This window comes from Urocampus carinirostris, chromosome 3 (assembly GCF_059441175.1).
Source record: "Urocampus carinirostris isolate Australia breed hairy pipefish chromosome 3, RoL_Ucar_1.0, whole genome shotgun sequence".
Taxonomy (NCBI): domain Eukaryota; kingdom Metazoa; phylum Chordata; class Actinopteri; order Syngnathiformes; family Syngnathidae; genus Urocampus; species Urocampus carinirostris.
In genome coordinates this window covers 50,939,219-50,963,719 of record NC_142351.1, presented here as the reverse complement: position 1 = coordinate 50,963,719, position 24,501 = coordinate 50,939,219, and the positions used below count along the sequence as shown (strand labels likewise).

Genomic DNA, 24,501 nt, shown 5'->3' with positions numbered 1-24,501 from the left:
CAAAAGAAGACAACTCATTTGAGCCATTTTCCATACATTAGGGACTCTAACCTCAAATACGTTGAAATGCTTTCGTTTAGATTGATGTTTTAAATGATTTTAATGTGGGTTGAGTTTTAAAATTGCCAATTTATTATAAAATTGAGATTACCGTTTAAAACATAATTCGCAGATAACGTCCATGTGTTAAAACCGATCCGAGCGGGTGGATGATAAAAGAAAAACAACAACCGGCGGTAATCTGTCTCAGAGTTTAAAAAAAAAAAAAAAAAAGTTTGTGAAAGTGGACTGACGTCACACTCCCACAATGCTTACCGCCCCCCTAACTTGGCTGCAACCAAGGGAGAGCCGCACACACTCACTCCCAGGCCCAGACTATCAAAATTATTGATGGATAAATCCTTATCACGAATTATTTTTAATAAACAAGCAACTTAGACGTCGACGAGAGTGCGTGGAGTTGCTGGCGTGGGCCTTCTCCCACGGTGGGCTTCTATTCGCGATGGACGCTCACTGGGGGCTCCAAGTGAAAGTTGACTAATGCAGTACTGGAAACTTTTTAGTGAGTAAAAATATGTTTTGCTTCTTTTTGCATGTTTGTACGTGAGTGGCACAACTTTTACGCAACTTTGACGCCGTCCAGCAGACGTGCTCTTCGAATCGCGCAACGCTTGCCATGTTAAAGATGTTATGTGTTATTAAACGGCCCCTTGCGTCATTTACGTCGTGTTTGTGTGCAAAAATCCATCGTCCAGATATTTAACGCCGTGACAAATGTGCCCCTGCAAGCGATTACGACTGTTTTGTGCACAAACCCCGCTTATAATTGTTTTTGTTTTTTGGAGTTCAACTTGTCGAGTTTGAGGCCATTTTGGGAATATATGTCCCCCTGTGTGTTTTTCCTGACTTTAAGAGTGTGTGTTCGAAGTGAATTTTAATTGAAGCTCTTTGGTAAATGTCCATTAAAGTGTTGCTTTTATTTGGTGGTGGTGGTGCGTTCACTTGTCACGTTTTTTAACGAAACTTGGAGATGTGTCGACCACACGCGCGTTACTGTCCCTCCTCGTGGCCTGTGTCATGTTTGCGGCTCCTCGGATGTTTTTGTTCCTTTGGCCTGCACGCGCCCGCGCATGCGTGACTGTGTGCGTGTGTTTTAGAAGTAGAACGAGCGGTGGGCGATGAACGCGATGCTGTAGTAATATTACAGATTTCATGGTTGAAATTTGTATTTTGCAGTCGCTAACAATTTGGTTATGTTTTATACAGTACCTTTTTATATCTGTCTGTCTGTCTGTCTGTCTGTCTGTCTGTCTGTCTGTCTGTCTGTCTGTCTGTCTGTCTGTCTGTCAGGGTTGGGTAGGGTTACTTTAACTTGATTACTTTCAATTACTTTTGGATGACTCCAATACCAAATATGCTAATAAAATACAAAAGAAACTAAATATGAATAGAATTACTAAATTTTGTGCAGGCCTGGGGAGTAACGGAATACATGGAACGGCAAAAATGATGTTGGCAAGCTGTTTGGATTTATTTTCATTTTTTTCTGTCGCATTTTATGTTAGTTTTGCCGGAGATCAAAGAGATCAAAGCCAGGAGAGAAAGCTTACCACGTGTTGTTAGTCATAATTTTATTCATATTTAGTTTATTTGGTCTTTTATTAGCATATTTGGTATTGGAGTAATCCAAAAGTAATTGTAAGTAATCAAGTTAAAGTAACCCTACCCAACCCTGCTATCTATTTATCTATGTTTCATTCTATGGTATTATCTATTGTTCTATCTGTTGATATATTGTTCCATCTACAGTATCATCCTATCTATCATTTTATCTATATATCCCCTACGGTCCCATCGCTCTTATCATTCTATCGTTCTGTTTATCGTTTTATGTAACCATCGTTCTATCAAACTATAGTTCTATCTATCCTTTATATATTGTTCTCTCTCTGTGGTCCTATCTATCTAGGGTTCTATCTATCAATGGTCCTATTTGAGGTTCTATCATTTTTCCAATGGTTCTTTCTATGCTTGTATGGATGGTTCTATTGTTTTATCTATCAATTGTTTTATCGACCTATCGTTCCATTGTTTTATCCATCTATTGTACTATTGTTTTACTTGTCTGTCATTCTATCATTCTAGCATTTCATCTAACTATCATGTTGCCATATTAAATACAGTCCAAATCAAGGACATTGGTTGACCCTGCCCGTTACTGTGTCTAATAATCCTGCTGTATTATTTGTTTTATTAGAGGGACAGTGTATATTATTTGACCACAAGATGTTGTCAATTGCAGGGGTCACGAAACTATTTGAAGCGTAGAGCTATTCTGTGTTACTGATTGGCACAAACAGCTACCCGTTTGAGATGCATTTCTGAAAGGACAACTTATCATGTTATTACTATGTTGTTACTAGGTTGTAATTATTAGAAGTTATATTAAAATTGTCTTGGTCAACCACTAAATCATGCCATTTAGAAACTCCATATCCTGGAATATCTCAATGACCCTGCACTTGGGAGCTAGTTTCAGAACCTGCTGGCGGGGTACTCAGGTGTTCTTAGGGGGCTACCTAGTTCCCATAGGAACTACGTTGTAGACCCGTGCTCCATTGTGTAGCGCAACCAAAAACAAGTGCTTAAAAAGAGCATAGTGCTTAAAAGGATTGATACAAATTGCTAAGACTCAAAGTGACCAAACCACACATTTTTTCTTCCCATTTTTTTGCCCAGCTGTTCACAAGATTTTTGGTTTTTCAGGTACTCTTCGTTGCAAGCCAGCGGACAACTATGTCAGCTTTCTTTAGGTCAGGATTCTGGAACGTATGACTTGCCTAATATTGCACTTTTAATGAGTACACATGGCTTAGATGTAAAGTAAGGGGCCATAGTAAACTTATCTGTGACTTACCAACTTAAGTGTTTGCAAAGCCGAAGCAACACAGAATGTTATCCGTTCGGTCCAAGATACCATTTTATATTCACGATGTTACACCAACAAACCCCGTTTTATCTGTACATCTTAAAGGAATCTTTTATATGGAAGCTCATTTAACAATCCATGTTCACTCTTCAGACAATTTATGATGAAAACACAAAGAACAAAACTGTAAACACCCAAAAATGCCAGCCAAGTACCCAGAACAATTTGATTGGGTGAGGGTTAGGGTGGGCTGATCTCTGCATTCACAGCACACTCCCCTAAAACATATGTATCCTTCTCGTTTCCAGTATTTTGTGACACTTTTACAAAAGAACTCTGCTCAAACCCCATTTTAAAATGTAGAATGACAATCAAAATGAGCCTCGGTAACTGCGGGAGAGAGACAAATTTTAAACGGTATGTAGGTTGATACGGGACACATGTTCTGACATTATTATGAATTCATAGATTTTCTCGAAATATCAAATGTCACATAGTAAAATCAAATGTGCTAAAGGTTTAGCTTTTGTTTGGAACCCGGGTTTGGTGTTTTGTTTTTTAATTTTGTCCTATATGGTGTGATTAAAAAAAAGAATGTTTTGCCATCATGCCTCTTAGATTCACAAAAGTTTCTGGCCCCGGTTTTTGGAGAAGCTCATGTTATGTAAATTAATGCAAATTTATCGACCTGAGTATTCTTAAAAATGCATGTTCATTAGTTTATATTCACTTTGCTTATTTTTTTTAAGATAATGCTATTTTTTTGTGTTTCTGTAGTGCAGTGGTTAGCACATTTGCCTACCATGAAAACGGTCCCCGGTTTGAGACCGGGTGGAAACATAGATTGGCGTGGAGAGGGATGGGGCACCACCAGACTGTACTTGCCGAAGAAACACCATAGGAAATGGTGCCCCTACACCCCAAGTGGTTAAGGGATCCAACCAACTATTGTTTTATCAAAATTATCTTTTTTTTACCACTAGGAGGCACCGCATTTAAGTGTTTAACTATGTTAAGTGGAGTGGTCTTTTCTGATAACAATTTTGGGTTGATCATTGCTATTTCTAATGTTACCCACAGCATACATTTTTATGTTGAATGTCTGTTTGGGTGATATACAGAAAGCAACGTTTAGATGAATCAGACATTTCTTGTTTTTTTTTTTTACCCTCCACCCTTAATCTGAACCAAGCATCTGTTATACGTGACATTGAATTTTACATTTATTTGATCTGTTTTCATCTCCTAAAACATTTTCAAAACAAAATAATCTTTAACTATGCTGAGTTTCAACTTTCATTTCAGCCTTCTGCAGACATATCAAACCTTCTTGTCTGACGTTTCTTAATCAAAACAAATTATAGTCAAGGAAACATTGTTTGTCCGCCGTTGATGGATGGTGACAGAGCTTGGATGAGCGTAATTTTAATGGGTTTAGTTTAAATGTCGAGGATATCTAAAATAATAGATTAAACTGTTAAGGAGCTAAGACAAGTCTTTCGAATGTGGGGAAAAAATACATGCCCTAAAAATCAATCTTAAGCCTATGTATTCAAATATTACCGGGTTAACTGCTGGAAGTAGGGTTAAATAGACTCGGTAAACCACTAAAAATAGGTTTACTAGAAAATAACAACGACCCAGCACAGATTTAAAAAAGGCAATAGACTATGTCATCATCACACTGTTTTTACTCATGGTACCTTTCGTCTCTGGTACCATGAGTAAAAATAGTGTGATGATGAAATGAAGTCTTATGCCCTTTTCAAAATGTCATAGATTCATAATAAAAGTTAGTGGTGCATGTTATACACAAACCAATAAGATCCTTGTGGCTTTTAAATAATTATTCACAATCACTCAATTAAGGCTGCGTTGATTAATTGACCTTTTCAACAAAAATCGATAATATAAATAGGTGACAATTAATTACATTGTTGACTATTGTGACTAAACACATTTTTCCAGTAGAGTGAAACATCTCTACATGAATATAACGTCTGATGAGAGTCTCACAAGCGCATTAGCATCGGGACCAGTAACATAAACACACAGAAATTATGGCGTCAAACTCTAGTATGCATATAAATACTTCTGAAGTTAGCAAGCATTTAAGCCAACAAATGGCGAATACTAAAACTACTTGCAAATTTTGCAAAGCACGTTGGACAGAAAACGTTGTCTGACTCACTTTTGATGACATGCATTGCACATTTTGCTATAAAAGAGAGCTTTATGCCAGACTGTACCCGACAAAACTATTTGAAAATAAATGCATGTAGTCCGAAAAACTAACGTCAGTTCTTTAAACATTGGAAACGGCAGATATCATTTGTTAAAAATGGTTTCATTTCAGAAAGTTAAGAATGGTTAAGATCTTTTTTTAGACTTTGTAGTTGACTAATTCACAAAATGCACTTAATATTTGTTTAGTTTACTGTTCTATTGGTTCTAATGAGTCTGTTCTTGAAATACAGGGATGCAAAATGTTTACTGGATTTTAATTTATTATTTATTTGCCTATCCCTAAAAAATGGACAAAGGATTATATATGGATTTCGCCAATTTGGTTTTACATTGTGCACTTTATTTATTTTTGTACATATCCAAGGTGTGTTCAATAAAATATGTATTTTTTATTGTATCCATTTTCTTGTGTTTGTTATCATTTTCCACATAATTGAATCAACTTTGTTCTCAATTTAAGAAAAAAAATAATGAGTCTACATAAGCTCATCAACTGTAACCTTTTTAAAATAAAGTTTGTCTAATCAGGTCTTTCCTAAAAAAAAAACACTTGCTGATAAAAGATGCATTACTGTTTTTATCCAGCGCCAAATTTGAAAACCATCTACTGTCCATTTGATTTATTGAATATGTCGACCAAATTCCCCTAGTGGATATCAGTGGAACTATTCAAGCTCTATTATTTCACATATGTTTATGGGGGGCGCCTACGCAGGTGGTGGTGTTTGTAAAATGTAGCTTGTTTTGGAGGCATAGGGAGGTCTCGGTCTTCGCGAATTCCCCCACAATCCTTTGCTCTCACCGCGGACAGCGCGCTGTTGCCGGAGAAGGCAACAGCAGGCTGATTACCATAAGAAAAGAGCATCAGTTGGGTTAATGGAAAGGACAGCCCTCTGCGGGGACCAATGGCAGTTAATAACCAGGGAAGAATCGGAAAAGCTGCAATCCCTTTTTCTTTGTACTGCTTCACCTTCTACGAGTCGGGATGGGTCAGGAAATAAGGAGGGGAGGTGGGGGTGATGGAGGGTTAGGAGAGGAGCATAGGAGGTGGCCCAGTGAAAAAAGGACAACGGGTTCATGCGAGAACGAAAGTATTTTTTGACGGAGGGCTGAAAGAGGATTGTTGCATTTGTTGTTTTTCTCACGACTGCGCCACACACAGGGAGTTCGGGACGAATTGAAACGGTGTTTGTTGCGAATGCATCCCAGTACGAGTTTGTTTGCTTGTTAACATGCTTAGAGTGTAAACACTGTTTTTGAAGCACCATCAGACAATCAGGAATAATAAGATTTGGAGGTCAGGATCGGCCGATATTGTTTTTCTGGGCCAATACTTTTGGAGCTGATTTACATTTGCTGTAAAAGCATTGATGTTTGCGGAAATCAATTAAGAATGTAAAAAGAAACAAAGAAAATTGGTTTTAAATTTAAGTAAAACTTGAATAGCTCCATGAAACCTTTAGACTAAATAAATTTGAATTTCAACACAACTAACATGAGTACACTTTCAGTTAAACCAAAAACTAACAGTGCAAAAACCTAAAACAAGGCTTAGCAGCAACTCACATAAAAATACATAAAAACTTATATACCTCAGATTTTCTTACAAAAAATAGAAAGAATATCAATACAACCAACATCACTTAAATTAACTAGAAAACAATGCATGGAAATTTCAATGTAGCTTACTAATCAAAATGTGTGAGCATGCCTGTTTTCGAGACAGATTTACGAATTAATGTTATGGTAACTTATAATCACTCAGCCTTCCACTTTTACAGCGTGCTTTTTATGCATTCAATCACAAATGCACATGCTTGATTGACAAACTAATGTTATGGTAAGAGCTAATACATCATGCCTCCCTTAAACAAGTTAAGCCTCTTCATCACACACAGGCTTTTTTTTTTTACAAATTCTGAATATTTGACAATAAAGAGTTCAACTTAAAAATAACATAACACTTTTATTCACATTTATATAAAATCCATCCGTTTGACCAAAATGCAGTTCAAATGCAAATATAAAATGTGTACTATTATTAAGTGTCAATTTAAGACCTAAATACTGTTTACTTGAATTCACATAGTTTGAGTGCAATTTATCTTTTTCATTATACAGTCTCAATGCTCAACCAAATCGATGTTCGACCAAAAAAAAAAGTACACTAAAAATGTTTCGATGCTCGACATGGAATTCGGTGCCAAACTGAAAATAGCCGAGTCAACATCGCCAAAAAGAGTCAAATCCAATGAGATTTGGCGCGTAACGAGTGGAGCCGAGTGAAGCATAGATACACTCAGCAGCGCGACTTAGCCTAGATTTAGTGCCACTTCTATCCGGACCGATTGAAGGGGTACGTCATTTTCGAAGGCGCTTGCCATTTACGATGACCTACTGAAAAGAAGTGCTAGTACAAGTATTAGTGAAAGTGATCCTTCCTTCACTTTTAAAGCGAGCTGGGGTTGGTTTGAAAGATTCCAACATAGAACAGTTATCCATCGGGTTACTAGGCATGGGGACGCGGCCAGTTCGGACCAGGCAGCGGCTGAAAAATACGTTGCGGTATTCCAGGAGTATGTCAGTATTATGACGTTTTGTTTTGTAATTCTAAACTGTCGTTGAACCTTTATTCCCATGAATTTGCTGTTGGTCTAATTCTAATGTACAAAAAACCCTACATTATGAATCTAATTTAATTTGTTTTGGTTGTTGGATTATTTTGACTTGGTTATGTTATAAGTCGCTCACATGCTGAAAAAGGGTGATTACTCCTATTCTATTTAGGGAAGAGGTTTAAATATAGTGAAAGCTAGAGCTCTTGTTGGTGATAGGAATGAGTGGAGAGGTGTTGTAAAAGGATAGTGGGATGTTTACTCGTGTTCTAAGGGATGGGCAGGGCCCCTGTATGATACGGCAGGGGTAAACCAGTGAAAGCTGTCGGGCCCTGCTGTTGAACGAAAGAGTGTGTTGTGTCACTCTCACCCGAGTGACATGGCCGCTTTCTCGTGATCTCGTTTCATCAGGAGGGACGAAAGCATGACCAACTTGGGTGCCGAGGTGCTTAACTTGTTTGGGTGTTTGGGCATTTGGGTTAGCCATGGTCCCAACATTTTTGTGTGTGTTTTTTGCTACTTTTTCCCCATTTTTATTTTCTTTTTTTGTATGTGTTTGTCTTGCTGTCGGTCACCCCTCTTGAGGGATATAACCAAGGTTGATAGATAGATAGTAATTTGTCTTTTTGGAAATTGCACAACAGAGATGAGTGTTTTTTGGGGAATGAATAGCAATACTCATGCTTTTTGAAACATTTTGTCGCTGTAAAAAAAAAAAACGTATCACCAAAATGTCTATTTATTTGTTTGTTATTTGATTCCTAACTCTGTGGTTCATTACAGTGTTGTTTATAAAGTAACAATTTTCTAAATACCATAATGTTAAGTGTAGCATTGATTTCCTTTGAAAAATAAATACCTCAAATTAATTTGGGGGGAATTGTATTATTCATCCAACAAACTTTGGAGATGTATATTCTTTCACATAAAATAAGCAATATCTTGATATCTCAGCATAGACCTTCAATGCACAATATCCACAAGCCCCATATATCACTATTGGTAATGAATGTATCAGTCATGGGGCTTTGAGTGATTGTGTTACATTAATAGTTTGCTGTCCCAATTTTTCTTGTGACGTATGTATTCAGACATTTAAGAATCAAAGTACAGTAGTAGTGCATTTAAAAAAAAAAAGGCAACTATTTGATCATCAAAATTCTCAAGTCAATAATACATATGATTACAAGCTTCTCCAACCGCCCAGATGTTTTTTGGTGAAGCATGCTTTTTGCCGGCCAGTGCAGCATGCCGCTCAGAAATAGTAAGAAGATGTGAGATGCTTAAAGCGCATACTGCCACTTTTCCTTGTGGCTCAGTTTCTAGGAAGCAGGGGGAAGCTGTAGTTTCAGAACGTCTGTCCATCCATCAAGCAGTACCCTTACGTTACTGCACGCTATGAAATCTGGATGTTCAGTCAATCCTCGGCCCAGCCTTTGATGAGACTGTGTGAAATTGACTTGCAGTATTTGGGAATATGAATAGCTCTTTTCTCTTCAACCATCAGCTTATTATAAATTGTATTAATGATAATAATAATAATGATACAACTTGTTTTTTCCCCTTAGAGAATTTTTTTTTCATCAACTGTACTGGAGAGGGGCGATTGGGGTACAGTCAGTGCTGTCACAGCAGAGCATGCGCCAAATGACCTACAGTATTTCCAGCACCTGGTATTTCCAGGCAGTCTCCCATCGTAGTACTAGCCAGGCCCAATGCTTCTTAGCGTCCCAAGATCGGGCGTACTCATAGTGCTATGGCAGAAAACAGGTTGTAGTCATAGAGCCTGTGGGTTTACTATTATATTAGTGTAGCAGATAGGCCTGGGAAGAGTAGCCCCAGTTCCGGATGGATACGAAATAATAAGTGTGATATCGGGATAAGCTGTAATACTTTTTCGTATGTCATTTGTACAACTTTTGGTCTAGTGGAAAAGTAGTGGCGCTCTTACCGCCACTACTCGGGTTTGATTTCCATTGCATTCAATATTACGCAATTTTGGTTAGCAATACTTATTGACTGACCAATCTTTGCATTAATGTATACCATGGTATTCTCAATTTTGTCTCAATTTCATGCACCTTACCTTACCATACAGAGCGTTTTATGCATGAAATAAATGACGAAAAACTATTTTTGGGGGTGCGCCTTTTAATCAGGTGCGCCTAATACTGCGGAAAATACAGTACTTTAAGTATCCAATGGCCATAGGTAGCAATTACAAAACACGGGACAAACCAGGAATTTAAACCTTAAAGATTGTTGAAGTTGAGTGGTAATGTAAAAAATATCTCTACATATCTTTAGATTTATTTGACTTCAATCTCAATACCTTTTACATTTTTTAAAATCCAACGCACCTTTATAAAAGGACGTTACCGACTGTGATAGTGAAAGAACAAATTAAAAACCCAGTAGGTGGATATGTATGTCCTTAACCACTAGAGTTGTTGGGGCACCATTTCCTTTGATTTGTCGAGGGTAAGTACAGCTTGGTGGCACCCATCCCTCTCCAGGCCATCAAATGTTTCAACCCGTTCTCAACGCGAGGACTTTTCGCGTATTGGACAAATGTGCTAACCACTGCACTACATATTTTGAATGAGTAATTGTCTTTTTTTGGCACACCTGCTGAGAAAGAGCGAGAGAAGTAGAAAATAAAGGGTTTGGCAGATGAATTGTTTAGGTGGCATGACGAAAGCTTGGGACATGAATTATTCTCAGCGAGATGCAGAAGAAACGCAGAGCAGGTGTCCAGTCACAGTACAGTATGAAAGATGCTACTATGTGAATTGGCCAATCTGCATCAGAGATCTCAAGTCCAGGGGCTCTGGCTAATCAGCGTGAATCTTGGCTGTTCGAAATGGTCTTCGGTGGTGCAAGAAAGACTGGTTGTTTTTCCTTTTTTTCTAATCTTTTTTAATTTCAAGGAAAACATTTTTCCCTGCGAAAGAGTGAACCAACAATTACCAAAACACAAAGTAGCGAGTGGTCTCTGTGTCGGTTGGAGTTTTAAGTAGGCTTACGTAAATGCTCATCGTTCTACTATTTTTTCCCACTTTCCCGATGTAATATTGTTGAAAAAGCACCATCAAATAAGTCTTAACCTCACTAATGATTCAAGTCATCAACATCCTTTGGTCACTTTTTTAAGTGAATCCATCAACTCTTATGTTTGGTCCCTTGTGCATCTCTGCTTTAACTAAGCTATGTTTACACCCCTGAGGCCACTTCCGCCACAATTAGGCTGCTTGCTTTAGGCACAGTGTTTAATTCGGCCCTAAAGTGAAAGAGGTTAGGACCGGCTCGTGCTTCACCTATAACTCTGGTCTATGTTGAAAGAGCAGTTTTTATGAGTCAAATAAATTAATTAAATTTATTTTAGCACAGCACAAAAAACAGCATAATTCTTAATAGCTCTCTTCTTTAATAAAATAAACGATTCTATATTGCTCTTATATCTATCTCCCCAAATCTCTATACAGTAACTTAAATAAGGCAAAGTTAATAAACCGTATTGCAATCCGCTTCATCCGCCACCATGCGGAAGTACAACATGGGCCAGAAACTACTTCACAACATTGAATAACTATGCAAATGCCAACAGTATGGTACTCATCAATGGTACCATCGGTTCGTGGTTTCGAACCAGTCAGTGTGAGACGAGGCTGCATTCTCGCTCCAACTTTATGAAACCACTTCCTGGAGAGGATCATGTCTGAAGATTTTAAGCAATCTAAAGGTAGAGTCAGTATTGGGGGACACAAAATCACTAATCTCGGTTATCCCGATGATATTGCCGGATTAGCAGGAGACGAACAGGAAGCTACAGATCTGGTTAACCGCCTGGACAAAGCATCAACCCAGTATGGGACGGAAATCAGCACAGAGAAAAAAAAAACATCGACCAACAATCCCAAAGGTATTACAATCAACAATGGAGAGCTAGTACCTGTCACCAATTTTAAATATCTTGGAGCTGTCATATCACAAGAGGGGTAGAATGCAAAAACCATGGCCAGGATAGCTCAAACCATAGCTGCACTTGCCAGACTTAAACCCATGTCAAGGGACACGAACATAGCAGAAAAATCAAAGATCAGACTCATGCAATTGCTGGTTACTTCCATCTTCCTCTACACTTGCGTGACTCTCACAGCAGAACTGGGAAAAAATCCAGGCCTTAGAGATGTGATGCTACAGGAAACTTCTAGGCATATACCAGCTCAGTAGCCTAGATGGTAAGGCGCCCGCTTTGAGACTGGGAGGTCGGTGGTTCGCGCCCCGGCCGAGTCATTCCTAAGACTTAAAAAGTGGTCGGCGGCGCCCTCTGTTGGCTGCGGCTGCATCGGCTCGCTACAACGGGTCAGGTGCAATCGACATTTCGTTCTGTGTACATTGTTACACAGAATGACAATACAAGGAAATTATTATTATCAGCTACTTACCCTATGTGACAAACGAAACGATCCGCAACACCATCAGAGGGCACATTATAGGCTACAAAGAACTGTTGACAACTGTGTGCAGATTGAAATTCACAAGATCATCAGGACTGACCAAGATAATTCTCCAGGGCACAGTTCACGGGGCCAAAAGGAGAGGAAGACCGAAAAATAATTGGGCCGACAACATTAAGGGGTGGACTGGTGCCAACCTTGCCATGACCCAAGAACAGGCCAGGGACCATCGACAGTGGAGAAGGATGTCCAGAGTTGCTTCCTCATTGGTGCCACGATGACCCTTGCGATTAAGGGATCCGTGAACCGTGAAACATTAATTGAAGAGTGTTTTTTTTTTTTTCAAATATGTCTGCATGTATATATAACTGCAATTTTCTTTGCAAATTTGGATTGTATGCTATTTATATGGGGTCTTCAGCTATTATCATGGCTAGTAGTCATTCCAAGAAACTTAAACTCTTTGAACGTTACCTATCTTTATTGATTTCAGTGCCTGTTTTGAAATTCCCAAATACCATGACCTTTGTCATTGATACATTTAATGATTGTTTGTTTTTTTTCAAAATATTTACTTTGTTAAGTTCCACAGTCATTTCTGCCTGCGATTCCTGTAGATTCGCACCCGGGCCTAACCTTGTAGTGTCTTTAGCAAATTCAATGTACAGAGATCCCTCAGTTTTCAGAGTAGAGAGGGAGAAATTGAGATACAATTTGATATGAAATGGCCAATCGGCATCGGAGATTTCAAGTCAAGATGGGCTGGCCAATCAGCGTGAATCTTTGCTGCTCAAAAAGTTCCTCGTGGTGCAGTAAACATTTTTTGTTTGTTTTTCAATTAAATCTCTTTTTTGGAGGGGTTTTGGGGGGAGGAGCGCAAAGTAGTGATGGGTCTATAAAGGTCCCAACACAGACCCTTAAGAGACTCCAAAGCTAATGCTCGTGAGGCTTGTATTCCTATCACCAAGCTTTACGTATTGGGATATATTTGAGAAATAATATTTTACCCAGTGATAAGCAATTCCTCTTAATCCATATTGCAATAGCTTTTAAAGTAGTATATTGTGATTTATTTTGTCAGACAGTGTTTTACTCATTGGAGTGAAAGTGAAAGCAACTGAAATCCTAAAGAAAGGTATGGCATAGGAACTTGGGTCCACCATATTACCCGAAAAACTTTTTTTTTGTTCAATAGTGCTACTATTCGATTGTAAACCAATGATTATAAAGACAAATTCTAATTCTAAAATATAACAATATGTACCATAAATAGGCCCTTAGAAAGCAACAGGATGACCCGTGTAAAGGAAACCTAATCAATTATGCCACACGATTTGCACAATTTCCGTTAACACTTGTTAATTTTTTATGTTTAATGTTTTTGTCTATTGGTGCCCATGCCCATTGATTGTAGCCTTGTCATCTTGGAAGGGGGTTACCTTGTGTGACCACCCCTGAAGGTTTCTCTTTTTTCGTCATGCCATTTTTTTAGTTTTTCCTTGTCTTCATGTAGGTTTCAGATAAAGGCGTGTTGTTATGGTGACTCTCTTAAAGGGCTACCCATATAAATCTGGCTTGACTCGACGCAATGTTTGAAAATGTTGGTGTTTAAGATATACCACAACAGCATCATGGTGGCTTTCTTATTATTCTCTTAGAACTAAGCATGGAATATAGGTAAGATGGTAGTAAGCACTTTGCCAAGTGATATGCAAAACGGTTTTATCACGCCTCACCATACACAATGTGGTCGTGGTTACAGTGTAGTGTTTGGAACCAAAATAAGGTCTATAAATTCACTTGATTGTTTTAATTCAAAGTTGATAGGCTTTATTATTACTTTCACCAACTATTATTTACCATTATTGATTGTTATTGGAGGGTGTCTGATTCTCTACGCTTGTTGCTGGTGCTCACACAGATGAGTGTTGTAATACAGTAATTCCTCTATAACGAGGTTTAACTTTCACGGTCTCACTGCTTCACAGATTTTCATCTTGCATTGTGTTCAGCTCTCTGATTGGCTAAACCAGGGGTCTCCAATCATTTTGAAACTGAGAGCTCTGTTTCTTTACCAATTACCACAAAGGACTACCATTTTGATATGCATTTCTAAATTAACCTAGCAAGTTATTACTATGTTGTTACTAGGTTTTTACCTGGCTAATTTTTGGAATTAGAGTTAAAAAGACTGAGTCAACCACAAAAGTAAATCATTTTACTAGAAAATCACAATGACCCAGCACTAGTGAGCTATTTTCAGAACCAGTCTGTGAGCTTAACAGTTCTTAAGAGAGTAATAATTGATTTAAATTAAAATAAAAAAAAATTACATATATGTGCAAATGTACAGTAAACAGTACATTTATTACATAGATTTATAAGAATATATTTAAGAATGAAAAAATAAACCTTGTGATAAAAATAGGAATTAATAATCTATGTATTTGTTTATGAAGAATACAATAACATTACAGAGGATTTTTTGCAGGGGGGGCATTGCTTTTAGTTTTCCTGTCCTCTGTGTGTGTGTGTCTGTGTGTGTTTTGAGTCCTTTTTTCCATGCTTGTGTTTTCTTTCTGCTGGCAAGTTCAAAAATAAGACATAGGTGTTCTTAATTGTCACACAAGTTAAATAGAACTAACCATGGGTGGTTTTAAAACTTGAGAAAAAAAAGCACCTTGTTAAGCAAATTAATCCCAACATTCTTTGTCTTTCTGCTCGAACATTAATTTTTCCTCTCACGAATTCTTTTGGAGTTTTTTTATTTGTACAGCGGTCTGAGGCTACTTGATTTCTTTCATCATAGCACATTCATGGAAATTCAATTGAATTGATTTGTCTTACTTTGAATTTGGCCAAATTACATGGCTCTAAGGTGGCTAAAATATGCTAGCCATTCAATAAAAGCATGTGTTTGTCACGTGAACTGTTTATAATTTCAATGTTGAAAATTTTTATTCTTTTTATTCGGGGGTGGGGATGGGGGTTGTTCCCTACTAATGCCAATAACTAATTGGAGGATGTCAATTTATGTTGATTAGGTTGGTCCAAGAGCATTTCTGTTTATGAATGGGTGTAAAACTTTCTCCATTACTTGGGTTGTGTGTGAATACTGAAATGACCAGCTCGGTGGCCCTGTAGGTAGGGCGCCAGCCCCGAAACAGGGAGGTTGCTGGTTTCGAGCCTCAGCCGGGTCATATTTACAACATTGGTACCCTTTGCCTCCCTGTTTGGCGCTCGGCATTAGGGGTTGGAATTGGGGGGTTTGATTACTTAATGACCCCCAACACATCAGTTGGGTTCAAATGGACTCATTAGAATCTCATTGCAAGAATGTAGTACCATTAAAAACTGAATGCACGAAGAAAAGTGACTATTTAAGAAACCGTTTATTATTTAGCACCTCTTTGCATTCATTTAAAATAAGATTTATTTAAATACATGAATACATGAACTTTCACATTATCCTGCATTTTGTAAAATTATTATAAATCCAGAAATGAGCATTTATTGTATGCACATGAGCCTCACCTAAAGGTAGCTGACATAATTGCCAGGCATTTTGCTGATACGGGTACCCAAAAACCTCAAAAAGGCTCAGTAAAAGAATGAGAAGTAGAAGGGTCCGTTTTGGTGACTTTGAGGTCTCGGTAGTTTGTATTTTTCTTTGTGCGTTTTAGCACTCATTTTATTACACCAGACTGTAACACTTAATGGTCAAATAATACACACTGTCCCTTTAAACTGTATATCCAAATTTCAAAGCTTGATGAAGTACTAAATCAGGGGTCTCCAACGTGGTGCCCATGAGCACCAGGGTGCCCCCTAAAGGGACCCCTGAGGTAATCGTGAACCTGTTCTGAAAATAGCTCAACAGTGCTGGGTCATTGTGATTTTCTAGTAGTTTTCAGTTGTCCAATAATTAATTTAGTAATAACATAGTAACAACATAGCAACAACAAATTAAGTTGGTACTTTAGAAATTTAGAAAACATAAAACTGGGTGCCCTTCGTTCTAATTAGTAGCAAACAGTAGCTCTCGGCTTTCAAAAGGTTGGAGACCACTGGTTGTTGCTTGCGCAGATGGATGACTCAAACATCTGGACAAGGAGGTTCTTTGACACATGATTCAGCGACCAGTAATGTCAATGCACGCTACTATACCGGAGCTGCCGAGTTATGATTCAGCTAAGTTGGTTTGAAAGTTGATACAAAGATGAATTAACTCATGACTCATACTATCACATTCACACAAAAGCATCCAGTCAAGTCCGGCGACTGCTTTCCTGCAGAATGTGAGCAAACAGTGTAAAGATATGAGGGGAGCAGAACATAACCTCCATGTCTGATGACACATCCACACTTCCTTCCTCTGAAGTGATTTTTATGAACGTCTCAGCCGGCCCGCCCTGGTCGCCATCCTGCCGGTAATAAATTTAATCCTGCATTTCTTCCCGCCGACTAGGATATAGATTCTCCGGGCAAGAAAATCGCTTGTTTATAAATGTTTACATACCATATACATACTTTTATACATTGTACCAAGCCAATTTTTTAAAATACCAAACTACGCTCATAGTGAAGAGATCTAAAAGCAGGAATTTGATTTTCGTCATTATTATTCAGTTTTTTTTCTGAATTGACTGTATAAAGGGCATGATAAGGAGAAAGGACTGCAACAGATACATTGGGTGAAGATTCTGTCGCAACTTTGCTAAAGGTGTAAACGTGCTGAAGACTATCGTTACTCGCCAAAGCATGCTGGTACCCTAAATCCTTAAGAATGCTTACATTTCTTTGTTGTGTTTTCATAGATTGAAAATTGCTTGAATTTTTTGTGAAGTAACTTCTTGAATTGTTTCACAAGTCTGCTTAAAAATGACGCCGACAGTGCTTTCCAGTAGCTTCGCTTTGCCATTGCATTTCTTCCCTAGTCATGAACGACAGTTGCTATTAGTTTGTATGGCATTGTCCTATGAAGCGTCATTGCCTCCAACGGCTTGCTCCCAAGAGAATATGCAACACCTCAACAGGGCACTAAAAAAATGGTATCATTGCCAGATTACGTGAAAATTATCGACATTTATTATGGGCCCTGCAGAAAATTTAGGTAGCATTTACCAGTGGTAAATCGTAATAGGAAGATCTTCATGCAACCGAAAATGTAAACCACATATTACTTGCATTTTGCCCAACGCCTATACACAAATGCACAGATACACAAATGTATTTGCTATTTACTCAAGATCTAAAAATAAAAATCATATGCCTAGATAAATGCACATGAAAAGTTAAAAATCGCATGTGTAAATTGCCAATATATTTTTGGACCTGCAAAATACATAAATCACACCGGATTTCTTCTTTTAATGGTATGTATGTGTATGTAAAAAAATTGGAAAAATCCGAAAATTCTTTCTTCATCGGTTCTGTAAGACGATATTTGAATATTTGGCCGCCCTGTATAATGGAGCATTAATCTGGACTGCGAATTTGTGCTTAAGATGCGCTCTATTATAATATTTTTAAATTGATCATAGATTGATAATAACATGCATGCAAGATTTTAAAATAAAAATAAAATGACGTTTGATGAAAATCATATTGATTGTGGTATATTTTTGGTATTGAATTCTTCTTTAAATAATGTGTATAAAATACAATAAAATCAAATGCAATCTGTATTATTTCAAAAGACCTTTAGAAAGTGAAAGTGTTGCGAATCCATCTAAAAGGGCAAAAGAAAGTGATATATAAAAACTGAAACAGGCTACAAATTGATGCTGTAAGAATGTTTGTGTGGACATTTATTTAAAGTTACAGTAACTTGTTTTTTGGTGTACAGTAATTGCTTATGAATCATCAACAGTCTCTCGATCTCTATCACTCCTCCCGCTCCACGCCCGCACCTCCAATTTAAATGTGTGTATAATTGATTTAATATCAGGAAAATTTGCTCGTTACATGAGCAGTTCGAGCTACGAGCATGATTAAGCTCATATGTAGAGGTAGGTGGGCAGGTATGGGGTGGGACAGTAGTCAGCACAACTGTTTGCAAGACAATATTCACAATGCGATTAGGCCAGAGTGTATCTTGCAGTTCACCCACAACTGTGAAACGCAATTAATGAGGATGTGTTCTTCAAGCAGGAAAAGAGTAACCCTTGGTGTAGGTCTCAGAGACCAGAAGCGTTTATAACCAGGATGGGTTTTGATCACTATTACATCGTTTCTCAAGCATAGTTGTGTCTCCTTCGGGAGGATTCCCCTTGGCCATTCTTCTTAATCCGCCTTTTCCCTGTATCCCCCGACTCCCTCCTTAGCCTGTGCCAAATTTAACCCCTCACCCACTCTGCACATTCCATCATCTTCATATACACACGTGGTAGCCAACATGTACTTCTCGTTAAAGGTAACCTTGAACATGCAAAAGGTAAGGAAATATCACATGTTTTTTGCATAAAATCTACATATATTTCATCGGTGTGTTCCAATTGTTTTCTGAGAAATAAACAATACATCTAAGGAAGGTTTGTGTTATATTTACAATACCTATTTTCACTCATTCGATCTTGAGTATGGCCCGTTCCCAAAAATGTGTTCCCGACTGACAAGCAAACTGCACTACATAACGAAAAATTGCAAAATTACCTCTGAGAAAAAGGTACAGAAACAGGTAATTAGATCAAACACTATCTCAGAAGAAGGGTGTGAAACAAAACCTACCAATCTGTGTTCAGGAAACGATCGCTCCTCTACTCTCCATCGCAACCACTGGCTCAAATTGATACTGCTTTATATCTAATTCTCTGGAACTATTACGTTTTTTTTCCTTTAGACTTATCTGTCATGGACATTCTTTTGTCATAATCAGCCATAAATTCGGGGTCCCTGTCTGCTTCGGGGCTAGCACAATATGTTGTGTTAATGGGATTAACGATTCTGAAAGTGTTGTGTTACCTAAATGACGTCACTGCTCTACAGCGAACAGATCAGACGGGCCAACTTTGAGACAACATTTCTTGAGTCCCCAGGTGCGTGGAATATTTAGCAACATATTTGCCCAATTGTGGGGAGGAACACTACACGGTCAGTGACTAATTGGGGAAAAAAAACCTGTTTGGAAATACCTTTAAGACTCGTCCCTCACATCCCTGAATCTATTCCCCCCTTTCTCATTTCCTCCCTCCCACTTTGCGTTCAGCTAAGTACAAGTCGGGGAGCGAAAAACGGGCCCGCATCGGCAAGTCCCCTTGGCGGCGTCCCCTTCGAGGCCAGTGTGAAGTTTTCAGTTTGATTGAAGGCCTCTTTTCTGTGGTGTGCTCTGTGAAAGCTGTCCTAATTGAATGATAAAGTGGCCCGAGATGGAGTGCGTTGAATAGGCAACAATGGGCAGCCTGTGTGTGGCAGAGGGATTCTGGTTCGGGTCCAGCCTCTGCCTCTCAGCTCCGAGAGGGGGCCTATTATAACGCTCTCTGCTGGACTCGGTCACGTGACGCCCTCGTCCTCAAACTGCACTGGAAGCCCTGGCCAGGCGGACCAATCCCGACTCGTCTCGGCCCCGCTCGAGTTGCCTGGATTGTTCCGTTCTGCCAGCCAGCATCTTTCTGCACCTGCTATTGGACTGTGCGTTTGTTTGTGGGCCTGTACAGATCTATTAAAGCAAAGTGTGTGCGCAACAGTAACAGTGATAGACAGGGTCAAAAATCTTTGGAAGGCGATAAATCAAATATACCCTGAAAATGCATACTCTCAGCTGTCATGCGATAGGGTTGACATTAAAATTGGAGCAAAGCTTTTGGTATTAGAGCTCTTTAAACTTTTTAAATGTGTACTATATTTACCAGAGTACAAGGTGCACTTAAAAAACCCAAATTGGCCATTGAACATGCTATTTATAGTCCAGTCTGTTCCATGTATTATAATATTTGTGAAATTATTGATCAGTCGATGTTTATCACTGACCACAATTGCATAACAAGGGTGGCAACTTGGATCAAATCTACATAAACGCAGTAGAGTGCCAAATCCTAACCATCAGGCCTCTAGGGGCATAAATAAGAAAAGGCAATAGGTCTAATCCCATTATGACACTATTTTCAATCACAGTACCAGATACAAATGTTCCAGAAATTAGAAAACAGAGTGCTTAAAAAAATGGTAAAAAACGTTGTTACATTTTTCTTAGCTCAAATTAAGCTTGTGTAAAAGGTTGTTGAATATCGGCGAAGCCATCATGTCATTCAGGACGACTGAATTACTTCCCACAATATTTTTGTGGCCCGGCTCAATAATATCACATGGCACTGTGACTAAAAATAATGGGATGATGACATAAAACTTAATGTGTTTTCGTGCGATCTCTGTTTCCCTAGTAGTCCAGTGCATAGGATCCGGCACTCTCACCACCGCGATTCGGGTTCGATTCTTGTTGAATCCACATTTGCAATTGTGATTAGCGGTATTTTTCGACAAATTTTTGGGGCTGCACCTTAAAATCCTGTGCGCTTGCTAGTGCAGAAAATATGGTAGTCATCTCTTGGCCAAGGGATCAAAAACACAGTATTCGGCCATTAAAAAGTAGATGTCACAGTTGTATCCATCCATATAGTGTAAGTCAATGCTTCTGCCAAGCCACGTATGAGCACAACTTCTAAGCACATGTACATAGAGCACAGTTTTGAAGAAGAACAAACAAGCAAGGTAGTCAAATCATTTTTATGAGTGACATGAATACAATCCTCCTTTATTTGTCAAAAGTTCAATGGAGAAACAACGCCTATTTGTGTAATGACTTTGCTCGTGCTCGCCCCCACAATCGGATTGCTCGCAAATGGCATGTATACACGGTGTTTCGTATGTCAGTACAAATGTAAAATATTATTTTGAATCGCTCATATCAGCAACCAGCCAATAGAAGACAGTTTTTCCGATTGGTTCGCGGGTTGAAGACTCTTTAAAAGTGACACCTCGATGTATGCATTTATCCATTGACCCTAAAAAAATGATGCACTGAGGACAGGTAAGTCAAACCTTGGAATGGTGAGTGGTGGAAAAAAACGATACAGGCTTTTTGAACTCAGTTGAGAATTGTTACCACATACTTATTCTACTGTCAACTTATTAAATGACACACCCGACCTTTAAAGTCAATGCTCATTTGATAGAAATTTGCCTGTTTCCATTATTCGAAATAACACCTGTTCAAAGAAGTGCAGTTGGCTTAAAATTTCTGTGTCCATCCCGTTAAAAGGAAAACAAAATTATTACATAAAAGAGGATCATGTGTAGAAAAACAAAACAAAAAAAATTGTAAAAACGAGCAAACTAGTTCAAAAACATGACTTAAATGGAATCAGAAAGAAATCAGATTGTGATTTCGACTTAAAAAAACTTTTAAATTAAATCGTTAACTTGTTAGAAATCAGCATTGGCACCATAATTATTGTTACTATTTATGGATCTATTTCTATCTGTTCGATTGTGGGATAATAATTGTGAATGTCAGTGAATATTTTATTCCTTGAAAACACAAGGTTTGTGCTGATGCTTGAAAATGTTAGAATTTGTGTTGTGATGTTGTGTTTTAAAAGATTGAAAAGTTGCTTGAATGTGTGGTTGTAAATGCTTGAAATTGTTACCATGTTTCTCAAGAAGTCTTCTTAAAGATGACTCCGACTCTGCTCTCTGTTGGCCTTGCTATGTCATTGCATTTCTTTTTCCCTTGTAATTGACGGCAGCTGGCATTAGTTTCTGTAGGCGTTGTCATGTGAAGTGTTGTCGCCCTCTATGGACGACAGGTGCATGTTACACCTAAACAGGGCACCATGAAATATGTATTAATGCAAGGATTATGAATCAATTATGGGCCGTGCAAAGAATTAAGGTAGCAAGACTTAAAATCACATTCGTAAATCGCAGATATATTTGAAGTTCTGCACTATACATGATTCACACTGCATTTCCTCTTTTTAGTGCTACTGAAGAAATTGAAAAATTGGCTTTCAAAGTCCTAAACAAGTGCTTGAATTTGACCATGAAAAGGGTGTACGAACGCTGTTTTGAGCATATATTGTCAATTTGAACCAGAGGTCGCAAAGTGTATTCCCTCTTGCCATTAAACATAACAAAGCAGTGAAATGTAAAGGCTCGTTTGAGTGCCACCTTACTACTACTTAACCTCTTTATTAGAGCTTCTTCTTCTTCCTTCCCTTTCGGCTTGACCCCAGACAAGGGTCTCCACAACAAATTATTTGCGGCTGCTCCTTGTTATCTGCATCCTTCCACTTTAAGTCCGGTTATCTACAAATCTTTCCTCGCCGCATCGATAAATCTTCTCTTTGGTCTTCCTCTTTGACGCCCAACCGATGTCTCCACCTCAAGCATCTTGATTACTCATTCTGTGTAAAAACGTTCTCAACTTACCTTTGGAGCTTTTCCTCAGCATCTTCGACCCTCCACTTTTATGTTTTATTCTGTTTGAGCTGTTCTGTAATATTTAATTTAAGTTACACATAATATTAAACTATAAAACAGCTTTACATTTATTTTCTTATTTTGGGGCAAGGCAGGCCTTTCAAAATTTGATTCTTACCAACACTATTCAAAAGGTACCTTTACAAGTATAGTTTTATTTGAGGTAAACAATTAATCATCGCATTAGCTGTTATTCCATTAAAAAAAATGAGGATTTTTGGAATAACCAATGGGAATACCCTACAAAATATACATTCTTACCCTGTTGACAGAAAGTTGGGTCTGATGTACCCATTGTTAAGTTTATTCTGTTTTAAATATTGGACTTCTGAAAAAGAGATTATATAGGATGCCAGTTCATTAATTTGACTATTGCACCACACTTTTGTTCTATATTAATTATTATTCATTGTCCATATCAGGTAATAATGTTGCTGTTCGTTGAGTACCATACCCTATAGCGCGGATCAACTTTGAGATTTGACTAAAAGAAAGGCATCAGGGGAGGCTTTTAGAACTTCGTGAGTAGAGACACATTTTAGATGTAAATGCGCTAATTCGTTCAAAGCTTCGCAAAAGTACAGTATTTTTCTTTTTTTTTTAAACAGGGTCTTAATATATTATTTCCCATTTTTGTGTGTGTTTCAAAACAAAATCGTCCTTCTCCTTCGTATCACCACCAGGCAGGGAGTCGGAAAAAGACAATTTTAAAGAAAGTAATCTATTCAAAATCAGTTATAAATAACTATAATATGTAGATGTCTGCATGTATTTTTATTAATAGATGAAAAAAATGGATTTGTCTCAAGGATCGGCCCCCTTGGCCAAATTTTTCAACCCAATGCAGCCCTCGACTCCAAATATTTGCCCACCCCTGCTATAATAGATGCAACTCATAGGCTTTTTTTTTAGTTTACACAAAAAATCACGTTCTGAATAAAACTGTCGAGCAACAAGCTTAGGGGTTGATGCTGAACAATCTGTAAACAATTTGACCCACCATCTTGAAACTGAGAGCTTCGGTAGAGAATAATGTGGCGCCTCGAAACCCTCTCCAACCCCCCCACCTTCATCCTCACCCATTGAAGTGTTGCCGAGGTAGTGAGGTGGAAAACCACCCTCTGGCATCCCAGCCTGTTCAATGGACGTGCTGGTGATCATGTTTACTTGAATGACTGGAAAAAAAATGCTATGCTAATGAATTACTTGGGGCTGCTGCAGTTTTTTTGGTGCTTGGAAATTGTTTTTAGGGGGTGGAGAAAGATTATGAAAGAGTTTCATAGTTAATTTTTCGTCATTCCCAGTGGTTTTATTTTGTTATGTTTTTATTTCATTCAATGCCAAACGTTTCTCTCAAATGGTTAGAGCCGGCCGGTGCCAGACATTTTTTGCCATTTTGACTTGTTTTTGAAGGCTTACAGAAAATGTAGTTTTGTAGCTATAGGACATATCAAAAGAAAGCTTGAACCATCATCCTTTCATCGGAAAGCTTTTACCATTGTTAAGAAAACGACAGTCGAACAAGTTTCTTGAAAATACCCGTTTCAAGAAAACTTCTGAGAAGTCTGCTTTTTTTGAAGGGTGCATTCCAACCATTTTTTGGGCCTTTGTGTTACCTCCAATTTCTAAAAAAATTTTTTTACCGAATCAAAACAAAATTGTATAGCACTTTAAAGCAATAAAAAGCAACCAAAGGGGCTTCATGAAGAGATAAAATAAATTAATTCTCCCTTTCTCCTCACCCAAAATCTTACACTGTAAAAAAATCTAT

At 38.2% G+C, this 24,501-nt stretch overlaps 1 protein-coding gene and 1 non-coding gene across 2 annotated transcripts in view; both read left to right on the top strand.

Annotated features, from left to right (window-relative positions):
* Window positions 1-332: 332 nt before the first annotated feature.
* Window positions 333-24,501, top strand: part of plagl2 (pleiomorphic adenoma gene-like 2) — a 65,327-nt gene continuing 41,158 nt past the window's right edge. The window contains exon 1 of the mRNA XM_088330042.1: window positions 333-562. The gene's annotated coding sequence lies outside the window, so the exon portion shown is untranslated. The remainder of the gene's footprint in view (window positions 563-24,501) is intronic.
* On the top strand, window positions 3,697-3,769 carry trnag-acc (transfer RNA glycine (anticodon ACC)). The gene has a single exon. It is a non-coding gene; the product is annotated as a tRNA-Gly (tRNA).